This window comes from Pelodiscus sinensis, chromosome 2 (genome assembly GCF_049634645.1).
Source record: "Pelodiscus sinensis isolate JC-2024 chromosome 2, ASM4963464v1, whole genome shotgun sequence".
Taxonomy (NCBI): Eukaryota; Metazoa; Chordata; order Testudines; family Trionychidae; genus Pelodiscus; species Pelodiscus sinensis.
Window position 1 is genome coordinate 202,489,557 of NC_134712.1, and position 26,486 is coordinate 202,516,042.

The following is a 26,486-nucleotide window of genomic DNA, read 5'->3' on the forward strand; positions in this document are numbered from 1 at the left end:
TCAGTTTCACAATCAAGAAAATGTTCACTCTTTGGCCCACAAGCAGTTACTACAGAAAACAATCTGGAGTTGGAGGTGAATAGTCTACCAAGCTCAGCAAGAACGTTGTCTAGAATAGGATAGTAAACACCAGATTTTCTAAAATTGAGTTTTCTTGAGAGCATCCTGTGTAGATGACTGACCCAGTGTAATAGAAACAAAACACAAGACCACTTGCAGGATATTTTATTAGGTTTTATTGCTGTGATCAGCAGTTTGTCTGCCTGACTAGGTATAGTAATTTCAAGCTCTTTAGCAATTATTTCAGCTTCATCACATAGCTCCTTCCATTTGCTTACTGATGTTCTTGATTTTTAAGAGCAATAACATTATTTGCTACTATTTCCATGGCCCTTGATAAATTCAGGTTTTCATTTTGCTGTTCTTCTGAAACACTATTCAAAACCTTGAACATTCTTGCCAAAACCAGAAGCCCCAATGGAAAGGAATAGCTCTTTAATCTTGCCCTCAAGCTCTTTGCAGTACTAGCTAGTGGACCATCAGCTCTCTGAACTGTAATAGCGTCCAGTGTTTTCACTGCAGTTCCATATCTTGCCTGCAGTTTTCAGAGGAAGTCATACCAGCATGACTAGTAACTTTCACATAACCTATCTAGCTCCAGTACCTTCTGGCCTAGCTCTTGCTGTGTCTTGGACAGTTCATGATGCTGGTATCTACTGCTGACACATTAACCAGGGAAGGGTAAAGTAACAGAATAGGGATCAGGGCTAAGATACAGTTCTAGCTTTAATATTAACATGTTCTAACACCTTGTGGCAAGTCACTTATGCAACATGGATTAGGCTTAACATTTTAATGCATATTCTCACTTTGTTATTAACTCTTGACTACAACAATTGAAACAATTGCAGAAAAAAAGGCTAGATGACTTTTCATCATTTAGGCTGCTTACTTTTTGCAGTTCACCAAGCTTGAATAGATCATTTAACTTTTAGAAACATTTATTAGGGCAAGGCCCCATGAGTTTATACTGCACCTGCCTCAGGCTTTAGGAGTGTTACCTCACTGCAAATAATAATAGACTAGAAACTGACTTTAAACAGGAGTAAAACTGACACTTTCAAGTCACTTTCACTTCTGTTTAAAGGTTAGTTACTTTGGAGAAGGTTCTTAAAACAGAATATCACACTTAGTGATTTGCAGTTCACACAGCAGAATATTTAAAATCAAACATCAAAACAATTCCATACTTCTGAAAAAAATTGAGGAAAAAAATTATTATTTTGGGTTTGAATACATAATTTGTTAAAGTATCACTCTGTGTTTGGATACTGTTTCAGTTCTTATTGCTGTAAAATGTCAATAATACTACTTGCCTGTCTTTTGGAATTATAAGGATTCGTTTGTGATCTGTAGGGCAGTATGACAGGGTGGACTAGATACGGATGCCCTCTAGCCCTGCCTCATCCTGCCCAAGAAAAGAGCAGGGGATAAGTCCTCCAGGCAGTCTAAAGTGGTTGCAAGGGAGCAGCCAATTGACTGCTGAAACAGCCAATCAGATGTTCAAAGGACCCTTTAAAAAGGAGCAACAGAGGCAGAACAATCAGTTACCACCTGAAACTTGAATAGGGAGGATCAAGTATTTGATTGGCTGGAAGAGCCGCAGGACTGTGCCTAGGATATCTGGAAGAGTTGCAGGACCATGGACAGGTCAGTGCAGGTGGACTGCGTCTAGGACCTAGCCCAGGGGTGGGCAATAATGTTAGACGGAGGACCACTTCAGAAATTTTTGAAGTGGCTCTGGGGCTGCCCTGGAAGGGGCGGGGCCTCAGACAGAAGGGGCAGGGCCTGGACACTTCTGTGCTTCCCCCACCCACAGACCCTGATTGCCTGCGAGTGGGAGGGGTATCCTGTGAAGTCTTTGCCCTTGCCCCGCCCCCAGAGAGAACTGCTAGCTGTTCTGAACAGCTGGCTATTCCCTCTAGGTGCCCAAGCCCCTGGTGGCGGGAAGAAACTTCACGTTCTCCCCTTCTCCCGCCTCCAGGTCAATCAGGGCCTGGGGAGAAGGGAGCATGGGAAGTGTCTTGCTCCCTGCCCGTCCCACCACCTGAGTAGCCGCTGGTGGTTGACTCTAAATTTTGTGTGCCCCATGCAGGCTCTGAGTGTCCAGGGGGGCTGGGAGAGTGCACAAAGTCTCTTGCTCTCTGCCCCTACCCTTCAAGAGGTTTGCAGTGCTTTGTCTCGGGGCTGTGTCCAGACTCAGGGGTTTTTTCGAAAAAAGTAGCCTTTTTTCGAAAAAACTTCACCTGCATCTAGACTGCAGCCGCGTTCTTTCGGAAGTAAATCGAAAGAACGCGGCTTTTCTTTCGACGGCGGTAAACCTCATTGCACGAGGAAGAACGCCTTTTTTGACGGAGATCCGTCGAAAATAAGTGAGTGTGGACGCGGGGAGGCCATTTTTTTGAAAATAATGGCCTCCAGGAAGAAGCCCTGGTGGACAATCTGGGGCATGCCTTGCATGTCTCTGGTTCCTGTCTGCAGCCATTTCTTAAAGGGACAGGCACCCTCACAGCCACTTGTGGCAGCAAAGCAGCCAGAGCACACGGCTGGTGAAATGCAGCATGTCCCAGCCCCAAGACCCTCCTGGCCCTTCTAGAGAGCCTTCTGGGGACCCAACCAGGGGCTCCAAACGCGGGCACCGTCATGGTCTGCGCCAGAGCTCGAGACCCTTCTCGAGCTCTGGGGAGAGGAGGAGGCCTTACAAGCCCTAAAAAGCAGGCGGTGAAATGCGGACATTTATGGCCGCATGGCAGAGGCCCTGGCCCAGAAAGGACACTACCCCCGCACCCAGGACCAGGTGCGCTCCAAAGTTAAGGAGCTGCGGCAAGGGTATGTGAAGGCCAGGGAGGATAGCTCCCGTTCTGGGGCAGCACCACACTCCTGCCCCTATTATACTGAGCTGGACCAGATCCTGGGTGGTGGTGAAGCATGCACACCACGGCTTCTCATGCAGTCAGGCTTGGCGGACCCTGTGGTGGACACGCCAGAGCAGGACCCAGAGCAGTCTGGAGATGGGGACATGGTGCCAGAGGAGGACTGTGAGGAGACGGCGACCCTCACCCTGGAGCCAGTCACACAGACCCCAGAGGCCTCCCAGGTGTCATCTGACGCTGGAGATGAAGCAGCAAGTGAGTGCAGTGAGGTTGTGTAACACCCGGGGGAGGAAGGGGGTAGGTGGGTGCACAGTGGGTGATGCACAAAGGAAACCTGTAATGCTCAGGCTGATGCCCAGGTCACACACGGTGTTACCTTCAGAATGTCTGATTCCCCTGTCTCAAGGAGAGGGCATGCCCTTTTGGACAGCTGTTGCACACATGACTGATTGTGATGGAAATGTAGCCGTGTTACTCTGATCTGAGGAAGTGGGTCTGGCCCACGAAAGCTCATCCCCTAATAAACCATCCTGTTAGTATTTTAAGTGCTACATAGTCCAGTTTTTTAGGACTGGTTGTGTCTTCCTCTCTTCCTCCACAGCCGGACCAGCCGTGCAAGAGGGCCGCAGCACCCCAGCCCCACCTCCATCTCGGGGACATGGGAGCCGCAGACACAGGCGTGTGTATGCGGACATCCTGAGGCAGCATGTGGAGGCCGTGCAGGAGCTCAACACCATCCTGCGAGAGAGGGCGGAGGCAGAGGATCGGTGGCATGACCGACTGATGGAGGAGCTGGTCCAGCAGCGCACGTCCCTGAGTGCCACTCTCAGGGAGGTCTGCGGCTTGCCTGCTCCTGTGCCTGGTCCTGTCCCAGTCAGAACTGGTGTCAAGCCTCCAAACACGCCTGTACACAAAGAAGTTTGGAGGCAAGGGCAGTGGGGCTACATGACGGATGATCCCCTCGTACCTCTGGTCTGGGTCCAGATGTGGAAGTAGCCTCATGACTGTGTCATGCAGATGCAGCAACACTTGCAGTATGATGGCGTGGGGCCATCGCCTGCCCAGGGGCAGCTCTGGCTCCATGCCGAAAAAACAGGTCTAAAACAGAAAAACCTCCAAACAAAAAACCTGCTGGGGTGTCCCAGGAAGCTGAGCACTCCAAACCAGCACTGCAATGCCTTGCTTACCTCCTAGAGGGACAGCAAAGGCAGCTGCAGAAGCAGAGCAACAGGTGTTCAGTGGTGTCCCTTTAACCACGCGTCTCTGCAAAGGGCAGGCAGCAGCACCCGGAAGGAAATGCTGCCCCCATGCCCTGGCAGAAGCGGTTCCGGGTGGCTTTTAATTTCGAAAGAGCGTCCAGCATCAGGACGCTCTTTTTCGAAAAAGCGGATCGATTTTCCGATCCGCGTATTGTAGTCTAGATGCGCTTTTTCGAAAGAGGCTTGCAGTCTAGACATAGCCTATGTGCCACATGCCCCTGATGGTGGAGGAGACTTTGTGTGCTCTCCTGTCCCCAGGTCATGATTAGCTTGGGGGCAGCAGGCTATCCATGGGCTGGATCAACCCACTTGGCAGGCTGGATCAGGCCTGTGGAGGCCCTTTTGCCCACCCCTGACATAGCCAGACTGGGCAAGGGTACTACGATGTGCCCTGCTGATCTAGTTGAAGACTAAGCCCAAGTGAGGGCTGCTAAAAGGACTTCAACTGAAGGTCCCAAATAGGCTCCTATGGGGTGATTAAAGAAGGCAGTGCCTCTGGAAAGGAAGCCTTGGAGCTATAGCCCCAGGACTGTGAGCAAGAACTAGAGGTTAAATATCCTGCAAAAGGGGAAGGGGAGACAGAGGGTGAGACTCGACTAGAGGGCTGAATCACTGAAGACCTGCCAAAAGAACCAATAGCTGGGGGAAAGACACTTATGACCGGTGGGTGCCAGTACATTGTAAGAACTGAAAGAAACAGGCTCACACTCCTCCCATGAAAGGGGTTGCCTGCAAACAGTGGGTGCTGCCTCATTCAAAACTGAGTGATTGCAGGCATGTGCCACCCAGAGAAGAGGTGACAGGTGAGGCAGGTGCTGACATTGTTCTAGACAGGATGGTCATTGGGATGGTTTCCATGATGCTTAGCACAATGTGGGACTGCTACTGATTAAGGTCTTTGGGCACTGCTGTAATCTTAGTGAGCTATGGAGATGCCTGCTGGTAGTTAGAAGGACTTACCTGGTGGGTGGGATGCTGGTGGAGCAGAGATCTGTGTTGACCGGCAGCACAGCCCTCATCCCTGCAAGCTCAGCGCCTTCTGGCAGAATTTGCAGCGCAGGCTAGATATGCACGTCAGCCCCTCTTAGCTGCTTCTAGCTCCCACTCTTCTTTGGTTCCTGAACCCTTGGGATCCTTGCCCTAGGCACTGTTCTCCTTCAGGTGCTTCACCCACTTCACTGCCGCTCCCTCAGAGCACAGCCGTATGCCCTCACCTCTCTCTTCTCCTTTCCCTCAACCCACTTCCCCCCCCCCCCCAGACTCCAATAGCTCCCCCTGCCACCGTGTGCCCTGTGCTCCCCCTTTTCCCCACTGCCACTATGCGGAGCCCTGTGATCTCTCTATTCCCACCACCACTGGGGACCTTCATTTTTCTCCCAGCACTGGGGCTCCTATGTTCCCCTTCTCCTACCCACCACCATGAAGGACTTTTGTGCTCTCCCTCCCACCCTGACCCATTCCTTGCTTACCCCACTGTGACATTACCTAGGGTATATCCTGAACCAATAAACAGTTGTACCCTTCAGCTCTCAAACCTGGGATGCTTTTTGCACTGCTTTGCTGTGAGAGCAACTACTCCTTGCATCCTCACACACAACTTCCAGAATGTAAGTTATTCCCAGTTATAGTATGAGTGCTACTGCCAGCCGCTGCTGAATTACATTGCAGAACAACACCAGCAAATTCCCAGCCCCAGACATTCCCCAGAGATGTATCTCTATTATAGTAATAGAAAATGATTTGCAAAATTCCTGTTATCCCAAATGGAGTTTCCCAAACTTTTCAATCCAAACATATTGGTTTTGAAAAATCAGTAAAAACTTTTTTAATTACAAAAAGATTGAGTGACTATTATTATTATAAAGCATAAAAATCAGAATTAGTTACAAAAAATAAAAAAGTAAAACACAACTAACTTAAAAATCTAAGTAAACTGAAAGCAAAGGTCGCTCGCCAAATGTATCAGCAGTCTCATTGGCTGCATGTCCTTCCATCTGGATCCCTCCAGCAGACCAAAGCCATTGTGTTTGTTCTTCAGGCATTATGGATGTTGTGGGTAGAAAGAAAGGGAAACATAATTTGGGGCATCTTCTCATTCTTCCCATAGCTTTCTTTCAGAATCGTCTCCAGTTGAAGTTCAAGAGACAGTCTGTGCGGGTGGGAATGCCAAGCAGTTTTTTGTCAAGATGTAGATGTTTCACTTACATCCTCTTTTCTGCCAAAGAATGGCCACTTAACTAGATGATGGTGCATTTGATTTTATTGACACCTGGCTAAGAAATTGATTAGCCTTTTGTCTCTGGTGAACTGAGTTTGTGACTGCATTCAAGACTTTGGAACATGTCTTACAATCATGGAAGGACCTTGAGAGGTCATCAAGTCCAGTTCCCAACACTCAGCATCGTCTAAACTATCCCTGACAGGTGTTTGTCTAACTTACTCTTAAATCTCCAATGATGGAGATTCCACAATCTCCCTAGGAAATTTATTCCAGAAGTTAACCACTGTGACAGTTATACCCAGCCCCAGACACCCTGCTCACTGCCCCTCCTAGGGGCTGACCCTTTTCTCTTGGCCTCAGGATAGATGTCATTCTGTATCCTCTCAGTTGCTGATGGGGGGGAAGGGAGGAGTGAGCTAGTATAGTGAAGGAAACTAACCATGGGAGCCATAACTGTAGCACTACAGCTCCTGGAGGAGGGGACCTGGATGCATGATGCTGCAGGTAAGGCCTGGAGTATGCATCATGAACAGACCTCTGGTGTGAAACCTTCCCCACCTCCCTAAATGGCATCCCTGAGGTGGGGCAGAGAATGCACAATTCTGGTCAGGTGAAAGAATGAGAAAGTTTGGCTTAAATCAGTGATGGGGGAAGATAGAGTGCTGTCAAGATGGGATGTGTCTGAAAGAGGATAATGGGAAATGTCATTAAGAGGGAGAGGAGCTGTTGGAAAACCTGAAGACAGGAGCTGATAATTTGCATTAAAAGAAACAGGTCCACTAGCTGCTTTCCTAATGTTACTTTTCCCAGTCAGCAGTAGTTGTAGTTGCCAAAGAGTTTGCTGCAAGTGGGAAAGCAGGTTGCCTGCACAATTGACTTGTAGATCAGTCTCCAAACAGGAGGGTAAGCATTAAGCATGCAGTCAATAGTACAAAAATTTTAGAACACCCCATTTGAGAATAAATAAAAAACACTGGTATTTTCTTGTCTAAACTCCACAATTAGTGGCCATCCTGACTATCTGGTGATAATGCTGTGTACTTCATTCAGACTCAATCCTGATTTTATTCTCTAGGACAGGAGGGATATTCTGAAAGGAATTTACTACCTAGGTTTGCTCAACTGTGAGAACCTCCAAGCAAGGAAATAATGGCACGCTCAGGCTAGGTCTTCACTACAGTTTTTGTGCAAAAATGGCCATTTTTGTGCAAAAACTCATAGAGCATCCACACCTCAAGCACATTTTTGTGCAAGTAAAATGAAAGAAGAGGGGTTTTTCCAGTGTAGGTATTCCTCCTTCCACGAGGAATAACTCCTTTTTTGCTCAACAGCTCTTGCGCAAAAAGGTGTGTGTGGATGGGGAGAAGGGTTTTTTTGGCACAAAGAGGCAATCAAGAAAAGCACAGGTGCCCTGGTGGCCATTCTGTAAATAGCAATCAGTTTCCTGTCAAGAGAGCGTCCATGCAATCTGGACACTTTCTTGCACAAAAGTGCATCGCTTTTTCAATGCACTTCTGCAGTGTGGATGTGCTCTTGCACAAGAAGTTTTTGCAGAAGATCTCTTCTGCAAAAAGCTTCTTGCACAAGAAGCCTGCAGTGTAGACATAGCCTCAGACTCTAAAGGGTAGACGCCTGGAGAGATGGCAAACACAGGACTGAATGAGGGCAAATTGAAGTGGGAAAATGACTCCATTCTAAATAGACTTTCTGAAGGTGAAGGACCACCTTGGAAAGGTCATATCAGCAGGTGTGATAGCACTCCACACATAGGGTAGGGGGTTAGCAAGCTTTGATGTATTTATATGAATAGATACAATTTAAAAAAAAATGTGAAATCAACTTGATAGACTAATTAGTCATGCACTACAGCACTACCCTTCAATTTATTTCTATCAGCAATATTAATCACTGCAAAGCAGATGTATTAGGGACAACCCAAGGTTAAAACAAATGATACAAAATAATGAACTAGAGCACAACAGGATAACCTGGAGAACTTCCTGATTGATTATTCTGCAAGAGTCTGCTGTGGGGTTTCTGCAGCTATGTTATGTGAGCCTATTTCCCTTTTAACCAGATAGTTTCTGATCACGGTGATCATTACTTTGCATTAATTTTCTCTGCCTTTACCGGTAATGTAACTGTGATAAGAGTCAATTAGTTTTGCACCATCAAGGAGGACAATGAAATGTGACTTGACAAAACACAGATAAAATTAGCCATTTACCTAAATGGTGGTTCTTGAAAGATTTTTTTTTTCTATAGATGTTCAGCTCCATGAACTAAAGAATCATTGAGGATATGCAAGCTTACTCTAATAAACATGTTCTGGAATTAACACAACACTAGTCTAGTAATATTGCCAAGTAATTCAGGACTAACTTTCCATAAGCCATTGGATCTAAGGATTGTATTTCACACACCTAAATGTTGAATAGGCACAGTGAGACGTGAACTAACATTTCAGCTTTTGTAGCCTGGGCTTTTAAAGTAAAAACTGAAATGAGCTGGATGCTCTCAGTGAATCTTTTGGGGGATATAACATAAAGCATAACAGCATCCTCTTGTTGCAACTGTCAATGTGTATTCATTGCTTTAGAGTGAGCCTGTACAGAAATTGCTCACCGGAGTGAAGCAAACTTACTGTTAGGTGAACAAAAATGGTTTTGTGGGGTTTTTTAATCACTCTATATTCTTAGTTGTTCAGATAGCTTTTGTTAGTAGCCATCACTTGTAATACCTTTCTGAAGCCTGATCCAAAACCTACTTAAGTTAATGGAAAAACTATCTTTTAAATTAATGGACTTTGGATCAGGCCCCTGGTGAAAAGTCATATGTATCTCTCTTCTGCTGTTTAGCTGTAGTTTCTTTCTTGAGGACTTCTTCGAATCAGTCTCGATAACTAATAATTTCATGCATCTTAGGTTTTTGCACATTAAGCGCCCCTATTAAAACCATTGGGAGATATGGGGTTATAAATAATTCAAGATCAGGTCCTATAACACATTGCAGTTGAATAGAACTTAAAGGACGTGCAAATCTACTATATATTTGAGAGAATTTGTGTCTGTCTGTTGAAGAACTCCTCCTAAATGGAAAGAGCTAGGACCACTAAATTTGGTAAATAGCTCTCTCTTATTGTAACTTAAAGCAAGGTAAGGGCTTGTTTGTGCCAGGAAAAATTGGATGTGCCTGAAATGGGATTGCTTCTCATAAAACCATACAGAAAAGAAACAGAATCACCAGGGAGCTGAAAGGGGCTGGCTGTAGGCGCCCCCTCCACCATCTGGAACTGCCCCAGTTCAGAACCTTCTGTCCCATAGGCACCCTTTACGGAAGGTAAGGGGAGCTGAAGTTCTCCCACCCCCTAATTCAGGGTATGTCTACACTGTAGAGTTTTTCCCATTTTCCCGAAAAAACTAAACTTACATCCACACTGAAATTGCATTCTATTGACAGAAAGTTGAAAGAACTCAGGGGTTTTTCTGACAGCGGTAAACCTCTTTCTACAAGGAAGAAGCCTTTTTCCAAAAGAGCTCTTTCAGAAAAAGGTATGTGTGGACGGGGAAGAGTTTTTTCAAAAGAAGAGGGCTTCAGGAAAAAGCACAGGTGCCCTGGTGGCCACTCCGTCCATAGTAATCACAGCTTAAATGTGAGATAGCATCCAATCAATGTTGCATATCTTTTGAAAAAGAACATCGATTTTTTGATGCGCTTTTGCTGTGGGGACACTCTCTTCTGAAAGAAGCCTGCAGTCTAGATGCAGCCTCCTATGGGGACATTGTTGGCTGTTCCCCTTCATCAGGGAGAGGAAAGTGCAGTTTGTTGCATTCCTCACTCTGGCTAAGGAATACAGGGGGCACATTAACCTGTTTCTACCCAGCCAGGGGACATGTACCCTTCCCTTGGCTGTGCCTGCTACAGCAGCCATGGAAAGGCACTTCTCACCTAGCCCCAAGCTGCTGTGGCCAGAGAGGACTTTGGGAGTCCTCCCTCGCCAGGCTAGTCTGGATACTGAACCCATCAGCCCACCCCAGAGCAATGATTTAAATGAAACGTACATTTTCATTTTATTTTCCAAATAACAAAAACTGAGTTAAGGACCCGAGCAACAGTAGGTAAATCTGTTAGTAATGTCATATTTCTACTTAAAAAACACAAGGAATTAACCAGCAAAAAGATGAAAATCAATCATTTCAGATATAGAACATTTTCATCCAATGAACTGATTAAGTCTGCTAAATAGTATAGTTTCCATAACAGAACTGCAATGAATAGCCTCAGACTAAGAATACTGATCTAGGTAGAAGATAATTGTTTCTTGGTCTAGTGTTTCTGTACTGAAGTGTAAGCAAAGAGTCCTCCAGGATATGAACTTCGTTGTTCTCTTATAATCAAATCTATTTTGTTGAAACTTCCTTTGAAACTATGGACTACGAGGCTATTAGAAGAATGGGATATAAATTTGGGGATCTGCACCTTCTGAGAGATTTTGCACCATGGAAAAAGGTATTGTGAAGTTTGGAGTAAATATTTTATTTGCCGGGATGCTTCTATAAAGAAATTAATTCTGAAACACTCCTTAATATAGTCAGCTGGTGCTCAAATACTATAGTTAAGGCATAGGGAACATAATGAGACATGACAGAAAAAAACAAAATAGAAACTTAGACACAAGGTATTTTAAATATAGAGGGCAGTTATTTTAAAATATTAGCTTTTCTATGGTGATCTGAACCTTGGTTGACCATTTCCTCATTTTAAAATTTGCTGTCTTTTCAATGTGTGGTTTTGATTTTGCAAGATGCTTTCAAAAGCAGAGTAAATAGCTTCAATTGCTTCAAGCAACGGCACCTATTGTGGCACTGAAATTAAGGTATCTTAGCAATTAATATTAATACTATAACCATTTTTATTTGTTGATCTAAGTTCTTTACAGTGGTGTAAAAATATTATGTTCCTATGACAGATGGGAGAAATGGATCATAAAATTAAGGTCTGAATATTCAGATGCAAGTATCCATGAACTCTAGGTCCTCTATTTTTGAGCACTCAACTTCTGAAACCTATTGTAGGGACAGATTTTCAGAGATTGTTAAGCAGTCTACACTGGCAGATGTAAAGCACTGTCAGTTACAGCACTTCTCACAGAGGGCAACAGTGAAACAGCCCATGTGTGTCTACACTGCCAGATGCTAGTGCAGTAGTGTAACAACACCTGCAGCAGCATTTGGAGTGGTGCAGTCTGGACAGCTCTCTCACAAAACACTCTTCCTCTTCTGCTGCTCAGGCTTGTGGGAAGATGGGGGAAGGCTTGTGTGCTGTCCCAATGTCCTACGGTGCACCACTACATGTCCCAGCAACCTTTTGCGCTTCTATCCTCATTTGGTGCTTTTGTGTTGCACTCTGAGTACTTCTACACTGCAATGCTATTTCGGGATACCGGAGTATCCTGAAATAGCTATCCTGCGTCTTCATAGCAAGCCCGTTATTTTGGGCTCACTATTCCAACGTCCCTGTGAACCTCATTCTACGAGGAGGAAGGGACATTTTGGAATAGTGCTTTATTTCGAAATTTAGTGCTGTATAGACATCACCAAATGACAAAATAAGCTATTTTGAAATAGCATCGAAATAAGATATGCAATTTGCATAGCTCAAACTGCGTATCTTATTTTGAGTTATGGTGCAGAGCAGACACACGCTCTTTCTCCTTGGACTGCGGGAATGTATCCTGAACTCTTTAGGAAAATGTTGATAGGGTCTCACTACCATATCATTAGTGTCAATGGGAGCAGGACAGGCCTTCAGAGTATAATTTTGCCAAGGCTGAGTTCTGGCACCTCTAAGTTTGGCAGTTCATAGCCCTGGCACCTTTGCCACTTGCTGCATTGGTTTTGAATGTAAAAATAAATGGTTTTTCCTTGAGTTTGGCACTTCTTTTATTACAAATTAAGCACTCAGGCTTTCCATAATTGGTCACAAGTAAGCCAACAGACTCACTGGGCTCCTGGAGAAGGTGGGAGGTGGGGGCAGCTCCATTCTCCAAGAAGGGACAGGGCCTTGGGTGGAAGTGGTGGGGTCAAGGCAGGTGGACCTCAATGCTGCCTGGAACACACCTTCCCCCCACTCACGTACCATCCAGAGTGGCACTGCCCGGAGCTCTGCAGGACACCCTGTAGGGCTCTGGCAGTGATTTAAAGGACCCCGGACTCCAGCTGTTTCAGCAGTAGCAGCAGTGGCAGCCAGGACCCTTGAGCTCCTTTGAATTGTCAGACCCCAGGGCTTTCAGCCTCCTTTGTCCCCTTCCTTCCCTCTTCTCTGATGACGGGCCTGTGTGGTCCTCTGCTTCTAACATTCTAATTAGTTGCAGTGGAAATGGCTTGATTTTTAGGGGCAGGGGAGATTAATGACTTCCATGTATAGAATAAACTATAGGACCATATTTGCACGAAAGGAGAATGATCTTATCAACAGAGTAAAAGAGGGGGAAAAGCATTTTTTCAAAGGTTTCCAAAAGACATCAGCATCTTTTTTTAAAAACTACTTTTTCTTAAGCATCACAGGGAATAAGGCATGGTTGACATCTAAAACTTAAGTCAACCTAGCTGTGCCACTCAAGAGAGTGGAAAAATTCACCCCGAGAGACATCTAATCCTTCCATAGTATAATGAAAGATAGACATGTAAATAGTACAGACTGATAACCTGCATTCCTCAATCTGGCCTTATATCTACTTTATTTCTTAATTTCAATTTGATAAGCGTAGTGGGTTAGATCTTTATGAATAAAGAAACAACTTTGCATTTTTGGAGCTCTAGCCATGACAGCTGCAAAAAGTAAATTACTCTTATAGTAAAAGCTGTCATAACAGAATGTTCACAGGTAATAACAAATTATGAATTCTAGAATCTTCCCTGCAAAGATGAACAAACTCAAGAATTACAGGCCACTGACAATACATTATCTCTGCATTATTGTCCCAGGATAAATTCTTCTGTTCCGTTATACAAGGAATGTTCCAGACATTGCAACAAAATAATACACACCTAGCATCTGACTAACTTTCTTTTGAGCTTTATAGTTATGTGCCATGATGTCAAACTAAGCTTTTGTTTATGAACATTTTTGACATTGCTTTCTCACCTTTTGTGAACACTTTTTATTAGATACCGAAAGAGCAAAAACTGCATTTATTAGCCTACCTGTCAGTTAGATATGGATATTTTGCTAGCTACGGAACAGAGCAGTGCCTTATCTTCAGGAAAACAGCACTGGTACCAAAAATACTCATAGGTAAGCCAGTGCAAAAACACATTACCCAAAAATGACTGATTGGGGTTGCATGAACTATTGATTCAGATTTCCTGTTTTAGCACAAAGGATAAAAACACAAGCTTATGGAGAGGAGACTATTATTCAAAAACAGTAAGCAAGAAAATAATCCTTAAATCTATGGTGCAGATTCAGTCTAATCAACTCTAAAACAAGAAATTAGCATAGAGTACAGCCTGCAAATGGATTAGCTGAAGCACACATTTCCATCCGATAGTTTTTTTTAGTCCTGATCCTGCTTTTAATGAAGTCAGTTGTAGGTTTTGCCGCTGCTTTGGAGCAAGACTGGCCTATTTAATAACTTGTCTAGCTTGGTTTGCTTTTAACTGACTACACAGAATCCTGCTGCTAAAAGCCTCTCTCTCCTGGCACTCAGATAATGTTACTCCCTCCCACATTTCTGACCGCCTCTTTCCATCAACCTACTATTTAGGTTGATGAACTGGACAAACTAGAAAAATGGTCTGAAGTAAACAAAAGTTTACTAAGTTTATGAAGATTAATAAGGACAAATGCAAAGTGCTCCACTTAGGAAGGAACAATCCGTTTCACACATACAGAATAGGAAGTGACTGTCTATGACGGAGTACTGCTGAAAGGGATTTAGGGGTCATAGTGGACCACAAGTTAAACATGAGTCCATAGTGTGACACTGTTCAAAAAAGCGAACATGATTCTGGGATGCATTAACAGGTGTGTTGTGAGCAAGACACGAGAAGTCATTCTTCCGCTCTACTCTGTTCTGATTAGGCCCCAGTTGGAATATTGTGTCCAGTTCTGGGTACCATATTTCAAGAAAGATGTGGAGAAATTGGAGAAGGTCCAGAGAAGAGCAACAAGAATGATTAAAGGTCTACAGAACATGACCTATGAGGGAACACTGAAAGAATTGGGCTTGTTTAGTTTGGAAAAGAGAAGACTGAGAGGGGACATGATAGCAGTTTTCAGGTATCTAAAAGGGTGTTACAAAGAGGAGGGAAAAAAATTGTTCTCCTTGGCCTCTGACAATAGGACAAGAAGCAAAGGGCTTAAATTGCAGCAAAGGAGGTTTAGGTTGGACATTAGGAAGAACTTCCTAACTGTCAGGGTGGCTAAACACTGGAATAAATTGCTTAGGAAGGTTGTGGAATCTTCATAACTGAAGATATTTAAGAGCAGGTTGGATGAACATCTATCAGGGATGGTCTAGACAGTGCTTGGTCCTGCCGTGAGGGCAGGGGACTGGACTCGATGAGTTGTCGAGGTCCCTTCCAGTTCTATAATTCTATGAATCCCAAACTACTCTTCCAACTATTAATTTCATATTTTTCCAGCCATTTAAGGTGAATCTTAGGCTTAGGATCTGGATCAGTATGTCTGAGTTGTACTGAAAATCCAATTAGACATAGTCAGCAACCATATCTATAGATGTACAGCAGGCAATACCCAAGAAGAGCTGTCCAAGGTGACCAACCTCAGTTCTTAATACGGATGTGATAGTGTACATTATCAAACAATTAAGTGATGAACCTGAGTTTCATTTAACCTTCACAGTTACATGCAACTCCTCCCCCATTTTGCTTTTGCCTGTGTATCCGAGACAGCAGTGTGGGGGGCAAGAGAAGAGCCAGGTGGCTCCACCAGAGCTGCCTCCCCTTCCCCATGTAAATTTGTAACCTTTCAGCAGTTACATGTTTACTAAACAAACAAACCAACAAACCAAACGCATTTTAACACCCCTAGTTCTAACAATGTGTAAGTATGTAAGGGTATGTCTACATTACAAAGTTAGTTCGAACTAACGGACGTTAGTTCGAACTAACTTTCATAGGCGCTACACTAGGGCTCCGCTAGTTCGAATTTAATTCAAACTAGCGGAGAGCTTAGTTCGAACTAGGAAAACCTCATTTTACGAGGATTAAGCCTAGTTCGAACTAGCTAGTTCAAATTAAGGGGTGTGTAGCCCCTTAATTCGAACTAGTGGGAAGCTAGCCCTCCCCAGGTTTCCCTGGTGGCCACTCTGGCCAACACCAGGAAAACTCTATGCCCCCCTCCCGGCCCCGGACCCCTTAAAGGGGCACGGGCTGGCTACGGTGCCCGTGCCAGGTGCAAGCCTGCCAGCACCCAGCCAGCAGACCCTGCACCTGGCACGGCAGAGAGCCACCCACCCAATGTCCCCCAGCCCACCCCCTCTTCCCGGGACCAGGCTGGCGGCTCCCGGGAGCTTGCCCTGGACCACAAGAGGTGGGCACCTTCCTGGGCTAGTGCGGACATCGTGGACCTTGTCCACGATCTCCGCACTAGGCACAGGAAAGTGGCCGGCTAGGGCAGGAGAGCTGCCAGCCTGGCCACCCAGGAGCAGGTGTGCATGAAAATCAAGGGGGTCCACTGAGACCCCCGACCCTGAGCCCTGAGCTTACAATGGCCGTCCTGGGTCAGACCAAAGGTCCATCTAGCCCAGTAGCCTGTCTGCCGACAGCGGCCAACCCTAGGGACCTTGGAGGGGATGGACCGAAGACAGTGACCAAGCCATTTGTCTCGTGCCATCCCTCTCCAGCCTTCCACAAACTTTGGGCAGGGACACCACTCCTACCCCCTGGCTAAGACCACTCCATGGACCCAACCTCCATGACTTGATCTCACGTCCCTTTCAACTCTGTTCCAGTTCCAGCCTTCACAGCCTCCTGCAGCAAGGAGTTCCGCAGGTTAACTATTTGCTTTCTGAAGAACAACAACTTTCTCTTACTAGTTTGAAGCCTGCTACCCATTCCTTTCCTTTGGTGTCCTCTAGTCCTTCTTTATGGGAGCTCAGGAAGAACTTTTCTGAATGCACCCTCTCCACCCAACCCCTGCTTTTAGAGACCTCTATCCTGTCCCCCCTTCGTCTCCTCTTTTCTAAGCTGAACAGTCCCAGTCTCTGTAGCCTTTCTTCGTCTGGGACCTGTTCCCAACCCCTGATCATGTTAGTTGCCCTCCCCTCTCCCAGCCTTTCTCTTCCCCTCTCCCACCTCCTTTTCCCAGTCTCCCCCAGTTTTGTTCAATAAAGACAGAGTCAATGTTGGAAGAAACATTATCTTTATTTTGTACATCAATAAGAAGGGGGGCTAGGGAAGGGTAAGTGGAAGGAGGTGAGGGAGGAATGGGGTACGAGCCCCCGATGGGGAGGACTGGGCTGGCTCTGCGGGCTTCTGGGGGTGGAAGCTCTCCTGCAGCCCCCCAATTACCCCCTCTCCCCAGATGGCAGCCTGCGGCAAGTGCAGCCGGGCTGATGGCCGAGTGGTGTGATGTGCCCAGTGTGGGTACTCCGGGCACTCCAAGCCAGAACTTCTTTGCAAGCGGGGCACCCCTTAGAACTGTGTGTCCGGGGTGGGGGTCGGGACCCTTTAAACGCAGCCCTCGGCTAGCCTGAGACAGCATCTCCACGCTCTAAGTCCTCCTCTTATGCCCTGCCGGCACTGCTTCCAGCCATCCTTAAGCCCTGTTCAGGGTCCACTCAATGTGGACTTGCTAGTTCGAATTAGCAAAACGCTAATTTGAACTAGTTTTTAGTTCTAGACGCGTTAGTTCGAATTAGCTTAGTTCGAATTAACTAATTCGAACTAAGTTAGTTCGAACTAGCGCTGTAGTGTAGACATACCCTAAGAGTGTCATATTGTACATTTGCTTTCTGCCTGCTGCTCAAAGTTGAGTACAGGCAGTCCCCGGGTTACGTACAAGATAGGGACTGATCAGTTTCAACAGCAGCTGAATCTGGACGCCAGTTCTGACTTACATACAGAGTCAACTTAAGAACCCCAGGCATCCCCAAGTCAGCTGCTGCTGAAACTGATCAGCAGCTGATTCCAGGAAGCCCGGGGCAGGGGCTTCCTGTAGTCAGCCACTGGTCAGTTTCAGCAGCAGCTGACTTGGGGACGCCTGGGGCAGAGCAGCTGAGGTGCTGCTGGGTTGGTCCAGTAGCGCCGCCGCTCCTCGGCGCTACTGGACCACCCCAGTAGCACCCAAGCTACTCTGCCCCAGGCATCCTGATTCAGCCGCCTGAAAGGAACATACCAGCACTGTTGGCTAAGATGCATTAAGCAGGCTGTTTCTGTTTGCTATTAATGTTAAAGCCAGAATAAACCCAAAAACTGCATCTACACCTGCATGATTTTGCGCAAATACTTTTAACGGAAAAATTTTTCCATTAAAAGTATTTGCGCAAGAGAGCGTCTACACTGGCATGTGCCTTTGTGCAAAAGATTTGCTTTTGTGCAAAAGCATCCATGCCAGTGTAAACGCTCTCTTGCACAAGAAAGCTCCAATTGCCATTTTAGCCATCGGACTTTCTTGCGCAAGAAATTAATGTTGCTGTCTACACTGGCCCTCTTGCGCAAGAATACTTGCACAAGAGAGCTTATCCCTGAGCTGGAGCATCAGAGTATTTGCGCAAAAAACACTGATTTTGTACATTACAAAGTCAGTGTTTTTGCGCAAATATTCGCGGCCAGCATAGACAGGCGGCAAGATTTTGTGCTAAAGCAAATGCTTTTGCGCAAAATCTTGCCAATGTAGACACAGCCAAAGGGTCTATTTATCACTATTGTCACCCTTTTACTATTAACATTGTTTTCTTCTTTAATTTAAAAGTGTAAAAATGTTTTTGTAGTTGCTTTTGTAAAAACAAATTTCATATATAATTTTTATTTATGTAAATAAAACATAAAAAATGTGTGTTTAAAAATAAGTGTAAAAGCCATTATTAAACCAAATATTCTTAAAAAAGCATAAAACAAATGTAAAGGCACCAAAAAAATTGTTGTATACCCTATTAAGAGTAAATTAAAACTCTAAAAAATAAGGCACACACCTACCAATTAAAACAAAATAGCTGTACAGTACTATAAAAAAGCAACTTAAAAAAACAAGCACTCATCTAATGGCAATAAATTACAGCATAATGGTGAAAAAATTACTAATCCAATGTAAAAAACTGCTCTAAAAAGGGGATAATTTGGGGTTCCATCCTGCCAAAGCTTACCCTGAAGCATTGTGTCATAACCAATAAAGCCCCACTTCTCCCAACCCATAATCAATCTGGCTGGTCACCAGAGCAATATGGACCCAGGTGAAACAGTGTTTGTGTCTAGCTGCTTTACAATGGAATTCTTATTAAATGTGTCATTTTGCCTTTTCCCATTAAAAATCCTGTGTGCTTCTTACAAGCGTAACATTTTTGGTGGAGAATTGCAATATATAATATAAAAATAATATAGCTGCTTTGAAATGCACAAGAGCCCCCACTGAGGACTCTTGTACATTTCAAAGCTGGCACACTCTCCTGCAGCCTGGAGTCATCGGGACTTCCCACTAGTCCCTGGCTGCATGTGGAGTTCCGCATTCCTCCTTTGAAATGTACAAGAGTTCCGCCGGGGCTCTTGTACATTTCAAAGGAGGAATGCAGAAGTACCTATCGACTAGTCAAAATTCCATCAAGTACTCAACTAGTCAATTAACCACTACTTAACATCTTTAGTGTAAATGCACTAGTGTTTTAGTGTAAAAACAGGCTGGAGGCAGGGAGGGGCAGCTGGAGGCCAGGGCTAACTCGCAAAACCCCAAACCCTACCTGACAAGCCAGCATACCCGGATCCCCCCATCCCGGGAGGAGCTGCCCTCCGGGAAGCACAGTCCCGGCCCTTTGGGAGGAGCCGTTGGCTGGGGAACATTGCCATGGCCCCCTGGGAGAAGCTGCCACCGGAGCAGCTCCCCACCTTCTTCCCCTCACCCTAAAGCCACTAGGGTTGCCAGGTGTCCGGTATTGGCCCGGACAGTCCGGTATTTGTGGCTTCTATCCAGTAAAAAAAAAAACCCAGAAAATACCGGACATCTAAAATGTCCAGTATTTTCTGTTTTTATCGGATAGAAGGCCACTTGGGACACTGTTCCCCTGCTGCGTCTGGTGGGGGCGGGGGGAGTGTGGGGATTTAAAGGATCAGCAGGGGACTCAGCATTTCAAAGAGGGCAGCACTGTACAGCTAATCCCCAGCTCAGCTGTGTAGCGCTGCTGCTTTGAAGAACCCATTCTTCCCCGCCCTTTGCTGCCTCCATCTGATAGAGGCAGTCGGGAAGCAGGGGAAGAATCAACTAGTCTACTAATCCTTAACATCCTTAGTGTACACAGCAGGCAGTTATTTTGAAATAGTATCAAATACTGTCAAGCTGGAGGACTTCTTTCTCTGACTCCTGTAACCCTCATTATAAGAGAACTAAGGGGAGTCAGAGGAAGAGTGCTCTATTTCAAAATAAGTGCTGTGTAGATGCTCCCAATTTCAAAATAAGCTATTTTGAAATAAGATATGCAATTGATGTAGCTCAGTTTGCATAGCTTATTTCGAATTAAGCCCTGCTGTGTAAATGCTCCCATAGGGATCAGAAGACAAGTTTCTAAAAGGAATAGAGTTTCAAGTACTTCTCACTTTATGGGATCTATTTGATTGGGAGTCAGTGAATGAAATGTAGGAAGGAGGAAGCTTATAGAAAATATTCTTAAATAAAATCACATTTATCTAAGCTCAGTCCATTCCTATCTGCTTCAAAAACATTACAGCAGAGATGAAGCTAGCCATTCATCTACAAAATGAAGATAAGCAGAATCTTACATTGTAAATGTTTAAAAAGAGACCAAATCAATGTAATGCAAAAACTTCTGAGTCAATATTCTGCAGCCAATGTTTGTTTCACAAAAGCAGTGGAATAAGCTGCCACCTAGAGTTGAGGCCTAGGGATGCTACTAGTATTGTGTTATGACAACTCCAGAATTAGGATATTTCTGGAGCTCTGTGCAATTAGTCAGCACTAGGCTTTGAATAGTGGGAAAGGATTAGAAATTTGGTACTGAACCCACATAAATGTGAGTTTGACAATTAGTTTCAAAAGCACTACAGCACTGGGAATTGTCTTTTTAGAGTCTTTCTTTCTCAGACAATCTGGATTCCATAATAACAGCTGATCAGCAAAATTAACCCATATTTTAAATACAAGGCCTGACGCTTTCATCAGCTGTTTCTTTTTTTTTCATACAGGAATTTTGAAACAGAGTTTTAGTGGCAATTTTCTTCCAAAGCTAGAAAATAAGAAATGTGAATATATACGCATTATATATATACACATTCATATATGAGACATTTATTAATTGTGACGCTAAAGCATAGGATTAATAAAAGTTCCCTGCAGTCCACAGAGTTATGACAATTGATTGCAATTGGAAATGGCTGTATAAATCTTGAAAGCCACAGAATACACATACAACCTACAAATAACTGGAGGAGTAGGCTACCGCTTCCCTTCCCCTCCTCCCCCCCCCCCCCCCCCGATAATTATCACTTGCAAATTTAATAAAGTTTTGATGTTTAGCTGGGCTGCTCCTGTAATTCATGGCTGCTTGGTGTGTTGCTCTGGCCCCCTCTAGTGACACTTAACTCAGGTACAAGACTGAGTCAGCAATGGTCTTAGCTAACACACAAACGGCTTCTAGCTCATCTAGGAGAAACTTGTGCATTCAACTCCAAAGGACCCATGTTTAATCCTGGCCCCTGACCATCCTGGATCTGCTGGTACTACATGTGCTTCCTTTTTAGGGTGTCATGCTAGAATTCCTGGGAGAGGGCAGGTGGGATCTTTCCTTGATCTGGATCATGCCTAAGTGTGAATAAATCATAGCTACCTTTCTTTTACGGTAGCAAAAATGGATAATAAATTGATACATTTCTTTAAAATGTTGTCGAATGTATATGCACAAGGTACTTTGCCCATTTTAAACAAAGAGAGTTGCCAACTTGCCAATCGCACAAAAACAAACACCCCTGCCCCTTCTTTGAGACCCCCGTCCCACCCACACTCACTCGATCCTTTTAACTGAGCTGGAGCAGGGGGTTGAGGTACAGGAAGGGCTGAGAGGTCCAGCAGGGGGATTTGAGCTAGGGCTAGAAATGAGGGGTTCAGGATGCAGGAGAGGGCACTCACCTGTGGCAGGGGCTGGGTGCCCAAGAGGGGATGAGGCTCTGGCTGAAGGTGTGGGCTTTGGAGTACAGGATGGAGCTCTGGTCTGGTGGATGGAGCAGAGGCTGAGGGAGGGGGTTGGTGTGTGGAAGCAGGTATGGACTCTCGGCTGTGGGTGCAGCTAGAAATGAGAGGGTCAGTGTGCAAGAGGAGGTGTGGGGTGCAGCTCTGGGAGGGAGTTTGAGTGTAAGGGGGGGACTCAGGGCTGGGGCACAGGTGCAGGAGATGATGTGGGATGCATTCTCCGTGAGGGATTTTGAGGAAGGGAGAGGGCTCCAGGTTTGGGAAGGATGCGGGGTTACAGGCTGCAAACAGTGCTTATGCTGGGGAGCTCCCTGGAAGCAGCGATGTGTCCCTTGTCTCGTAGGTGTAGGCATGGCCAGGTGGCTCTGAACAGTGTGTGCCTCCTCTGTGCACAGACACCACTTACGCCTATTGGCTGCAGTTCCTGGCCAATTGGAGTTACAGAGCTGGGCCATGGAGCAGGAGCAGTGTGCAGAGCACCCCTGGTTGCCCCTGTGCCTTGGAGCTGCAGGGACATGTCACCACTTCCAGGAGCTGCATGGAGCCAGGTAGGGAGTCTTCCAGCCTTGCCAGCCATACTTTTAGTGGTCTGATCGGTGGTGCTGAGTAGAGTCCCCAAGATCCCTTTTCAGTTGGATGTTCCAGTAAAAACACCCAGAAACCTGGCAATCCTGTACAAAGATGGGTATGTATTATCTCCCTTTGGGAAAAGTGAGACCCCTAGGCTATGTCTAGACTGCAGGCTTCTTTCGAAAGAGGCTCTTTCGAAAGATGCTTTCGAAAGAGCCTCTTTCGAAAGAGAGCGTCTAGACTGCACGGAGAAATTTCGAAAAAGCGGCTTGCTTTTTCAAAAGAAAGCATCCAGTGAGTCTGGATGCTCTCTTTTGAAGAAGCCCTATTTACATTGAAGAACGCCTTCTTTCGAAAGAGGAACTTTCGAAAGAAGGCGTTCTTCCTCATGAAATGAGGTTTACCGCCATCGAAAGAAAAGCCGCGTTCTTTCGAATTAATTTCGAAAGAACGCGGCTTGAGTCTGGACGCAGGGGAAGTTTTTTCGAAAAAAGGCTACTTTTTTCGAAAAAACCCCTGAGTCTGGACACAGCCCTAGTGCTTAAGAGACATGCACAAGGTCATGCAGCAATCTGTGTCAGAGTGGGAAACACTTCAAGTTTCCTAAATCCCCCTTTAATGCAGACCAAGCTACCTTTTCTGCCTGATACAATACGTTTATTATGGGCATCTGTGATGGGCTAGAATAGGTCCAAAAACCCACCGCTCAAGGCTTCAGGGTTCTGTCATCCCAGAAAAAGAGCAATGGAGCAATGTCCTCCAAGCAGGCTAGAGTGGCTGCAGGTGAAGCAGATAATCAAGGCCCACGAGGGCCATATAAGAAGTTGAAGAGTAAGAAGTAGTTAGTTGCTGCTCAGAGCTGGACAAGAAAGGACTGTAGGTCTCGCTGTCTGGAAGAGCACTAGAGCCATGGAAAGCTTAGTGTGGGCAGGGATCAGGGAAGTGAGATGCTAGGCTGCTAGGATTTAGCAGGGACTGAGCATCAGGGACGGCTTAGGAAGATAGTGTCTTTAGCAAGGAAGTCAAGGGGATACAGCCCTGTACCAGGGCTGGACTACTTTGACCAAAGCCCAGCGAGGGCTAGCAAGAGACACTATCGGAGTGGTACTGAGATAGAAAGCCCACCGGGGCCTTTTTCAGAAGGGGCCTGTTTCAGTTAACATGCAGGTATCACTTGGCTGGAGCACTATGTCTCTGAAAAAAACCTGCCTGAGCATCCCAAAAGGGGTCACCAGAACTAAAGACCATAGACATGCCCAAGAAGAGGGGGACACTCATGAGAGGTGGGTGCTGACCTTATTATAACACCATATATATTGGTACAACTTACCAATTAAAATATTCAAAACAGCCTAATGTAGTATTGTTCTATCAAGAGTACATACAAATCAGAGGTTAGAGAGCATGGTATACGATTATAACCAAGTGTGTGGAATGTAGTGAAAAATATCTGAAGTCATTCTAGCAAGGAAATTAAGTGGGGACATTTGCACCAAACACAGCACTAATTACTGGAAAAAAAGAAAATATGCGGTCCTCATTGAGGCTTGTAATCAAATGCCAAGGAAGATACCAAAGATTATACTGCTGCTCTGAGTCCCCTCTGACAGTTAATTAAGATGAATAGAAAGGGGTATGCCTTTAGACTTTGGCCTGTGAGTTTGAAGAGTGATTACTTGTGCATGGGTAAAAAGGGATATTCTGAATCAAGTATTCTTTCCCAGAAAAAGTATGCAATGTGCTTTGCTTACATGTGTACAGAAAATTGTTGTCGTGGCACTTTTTAGTTAAAGAACTAAATTAGAAAGTAAAACTATACCAAATGAGTTTACAAAAGTATGGGCATCAATCAGATTATCAACCCTGTTAATATCCCTGTATACTAATATTATGATCAACTGTAATGCCTCTTATTTAACTTTAGTCTTGAGTGTACTTACAATAATCAATTAACACAAGTCTAGAGCCTGATCCTGACATTTTAACTTAAAGGTCCGATTAACTGTCATCAGTGTAAACACTACACTATCAGATCCATGCTGGATTCAGGCACTGTATAGTAAGCTGTTTATGGAATTATTCTCTTTCTTCCAAATTAGTATTCTTACTCTTTCAGGTATTGTCAATGACTGTCTTGTGAGGATCAATATTTAAATTTTTGTGTACATCTCTGTATCATTTTAACCAGGGGTGGGCAAAAATTTTTGATGGTGGGGGCCATTCCAAGAATTTGGTAAGTGGTGAAAGGCCATACTCTTCCACAATATTATTGGAGGAGCTGCGTGATCAGAGATGGAGGTTGGGTGCAGAAGGGATTGGGTTCAGGATGGGGTGTGGGATCTGGGAGGGAGTTTGGGTGAAGGAGGGGGCTGTGACTGGGGCCAGGGACTAGGGTGCAGAAGTTTTGCAGGGGTTTGGGTTATGGGGGGTAGGAGGCCAAAGGGAGGGGCTGGGATTCTAGAGGCAGGTTCGGGCCAGGAAATTACCTGGGTGATTCCTACTCAGCAGCCCAACAGGTTTCTCAGGCAAGCTCCTTGAGTTCCATGCCTTTGCATCAGTGGGCCCATGTGCTTCTTGAACAGCTGTGAGCCTGAGGAGGGAAAGGGGTACTTCGGTGCACTGCCTGTTCTTCAAACTCCCTAGAAACCAATTGGACAAAGCAGATTGAAAACAACTTTTCTGTGGTAACAAAAACCTTTCATGGACCCCTTTCAAAAACCTTTAGGCACTCTGCAGACCCCACCGGTTGAAAACCACCGATCCAGAATGTTATTAAATGTAGTGACATTGACAAATTCTGCATATTTTGAATGCCTCTCTCTTTAGGACCCATTATTATGTATCCTTTAACATTTTTATTGTAGTAGCACCCATCCAAATGGTTGTCCCATTGTGCTAGTTGTTGCACACACACACAGGATGACATGGTCCTGTCTGAAGGGTTTTATAATCTTTCTACCTAAAGTCAAAGGAGGCACTTGTAATATTCTTGGCCTGTACAGGGAATTGAGCCAGATGGACCTCTGAAACTCAGAACTTTGCTAAGGTTGTAACCTACAACCATGCAGTGTAGCACAATAGTGTTGGATGGGGCATCTAAAGGGGTTGATGGGCCTCCCACAGTCTTGACTAATAAAGTTGGGTCTTTTAGGTCAGGCATATAGATCCTCATGCTTTTTGAGCCAAAGGTCTCAGGTTCACTCCCCACTGCCGACAACTCACCAGGAGACGGGGGGGGGGGGGGGGAGGAGTGTTTCATAGGGAGATTTTGTATTTAACACTAGAATATTTTTATTTATACATTGCAGAATGCTAATACTATAGCTTGTGTTGACTGCACCTTACAGCTTTCTGCCTTCTGTCACATAAAAGTCATATGTGGGTCCTGAAGCACAGCAGGCCTGGGATGGAAGTTTCCATCCCTGCTGTACTCAGCTTAACACAACCTGGGATCCTGCAAAGCCAAACAGCAGCTTGGCTATATCAGCTTAACCCAGGCCTTGAGCTGGGAAACTAAGTGGTAAACAAGTTTGACCTCGGTCTGAGCTCATAAGAGTGATAAGAATGGCGTTGAGCCACATATGTGCACACGCGGTAAACAACTGTACTATAACTAGTGTAGGGAGTCCTGTGTCCATTTAGTTTCACCAGGGATCTAGACCTCGAAGGGTGCCCTAGATTCCCCCAGCTGGAGCCACGTCCACTGCGGCCTGGTGCAAGGTGACCAGAACGTAGACTGAAGGGGTGTACGCATTTCCAAGTGCCTGTTACTCTTTTATGCATTGCTCTGCCTATGCTCATTGGCATATTACTTTGCAGTAGCTGTGTAACCATCTGGCAGTATTAAGCCTGTAATAGTAGTGATGTAGTGAGATTAATAACAGCAACTATCCCTAACTGACTCTGTCTTGAAGTGAATCCACAACCCTGTTGGGTCCTGCCCCCGTGAGTTCACACCTTCCATGAGATAGATTGAGCTTTGGTCTCTGTAGTCATCCCACACATCCTGATGTAACAATGGCAGCTACTCTCCACCAAAATCTAGTGCCAGTTTGACTGCTTTTCAATAGAACTTGTATTCCTAAGTATTTAGGTGCTTTTGAAAAGTTGCTAGATAACTGCAAGCAT